Raw genomic sequence first — 1,827 nt, forward strand, 5'->3', positions numbered from 1 at the left:
ATGCAGCCTGAAATTTCCTTCTGTAATATAAGTCAAGAGCCTGCCTGAGCAGTCTGCCTTCTGGGGACATCTTCAGGGCTCATCCTGTGACAGTTGCATGATTTCTGACAGTATGTAAGTGGAGTGATGCAAGTAGGGTTGCAAAAAGGGATTGCAAAAGAGGAATGTTTTGAGTGTAATGAATACGCTCATTATCTTGGTAGTGGTGGTGGTTTTACTGGAAAATACAATGTCAAAATTCATCAAATTGTGCATTTAAAGATGTGAAGTTTATCATCTCGATTATACCTTAATACAATGGTAAAACATGTTTTAAAAATTAGAGCAGAAAATGAAATTAAAAACTTTCAATTACAAGCTTTGCCTTTCTCTGGATTTGTTTTTTGCCAAATCCACTTTGGAAAATGTGTCCCCTGAAATGAATGTGGTCTGAGGGAGAACATGGTCTAACTTGGTAAGTTTTTAGTAAGAACTTTTTTATAAATGGTTTGTTTAACAGGTTGTGAACTGTGAGTTCAAAAGAAGAGCCAGAATCAGACACTGTTCAGCTCAGTCATAAAAAAAAAATTAGCCAGGCAGTCATTAATAATGTAAATGGTAGTGTAGGTGGGAGTGAAAGTCAGTACAACATTTTGGCGATCAGCTTGGAAGAAAATTCCAAATGTGCCCAACTTTTATGTCAATAGCTCCATTTTCAGGGATATTTCTTTAAAAATACGAAGGATATGAGAAAATATTTAGGATATTCATAATCGTCTAGTACATAGTACAAATAACTTGTAATCATTCAAGTTGTCTACAGGAATCTTAAATAGATGATGGAAAGTAAGTAGGAAGAGAGAGGAGAGCAGGAGGATCCCCAGGGAGACCTAGGAAGCCTGTTTCTCCCTTTTGTCCTTCCTGCTGCCTGCACCACAGACCTCAGACTTGTCCCAACAATTTGTTAAAGTAAGATGTGTTGCTATGAAGTTCTAGGCAGGCAGAGGCAGGCCTCACCCAAGGATATCAAAAAAGGCATATCAGAAACTGGCACTAAAGTGGCATCCAGATAAAATTCCTGAGAATAAGGAAGATGCAGAGAGAAAATTCAAACAAGTGACTGAGGCATATGAGGAATTTACCAAATGCTAAAAACCAGGACATCAATGACAAATATGGCAAAGAAAGTGTAAGGGATGGAGGAGGTGGTGGAAGTCATTTTCACAGTGCATTTGAGTTTGACTTCACATTCCAGAACCCGGCTGATAACTTCAGTCAGTATTTTGGTGGAAGGGACCCATTTTCATTACATTCATCTGAAAACCATTTAAGGATTTTTTTGAGAACCAAAAGGTTGCCCTGGAAAGCAGAAGCCATGTTGTGGCTGTTTTTTCTCTGCTTTCAGGGGATTAACATCATTTGGATGTGGATTTTCTGGATATGATACAGGCTTTACTTCACTTGGCTTACTAGAATGGGAATGCCTCAATTCATTCACTTCCGTGTCATTCAGAGGCATGGGTTGGGTGGCCTCAATTCTTATCAACTTCTGCAAAACTAATAAATGACATAAAAATCACCACAAAGTAGAATTGTCAAGAATGAGGAAGAAAGAGAAATTGGAGAAGATGGCCAAAGTTCCTAATGATCAATGATAAAGGAGAAGCTGCCAAGCTTGGATAACAAGTAGTTCAACCCATGCACTTAACAGAAATGTGAAACTATCACAAGCACCATATGAGGACTAACAGGAATTCTTTTTGGAAGATGTTGTTACAGGGCACTGGCCTGCTGGGAAGCTGAGGCAGTCTCAGAAATGCCCTCTTCAAACCCTGACTCTTATAGTCA

At 38.9% G+C, this 1,827-nt stretch overlaps 1 pseudogene; it reads left to right on the top strand.

Annotated features, from left to right (window-relative positions):
* Positions 1 to 953: 953 nt before the first annotated feature.
* LOC124989444 (dnaJ homolog subfamily B member 6-like) lies at positions 954 to 1,624 on the top strand (annotated as a pseudogene).
* The last annotated feature ends 203 nt before the right edge of the window (positions 1,625 to 1,827 follow it).

Source organism: Sciurus carolinensis, chromosome 7 (genome assembly GCF_902686445.1).
Source record: "Sciurus carolinensis chromosome 7, mSciCar1.2, whole genome shotgun sequence".
In the NCBI taxonomy this organism is placed as follows: Eukaryota; Metazoa; Chordata; class Mammalia; order Rodentia; family Sciuridae; genus Sciurus; species Sciurus carolinensis.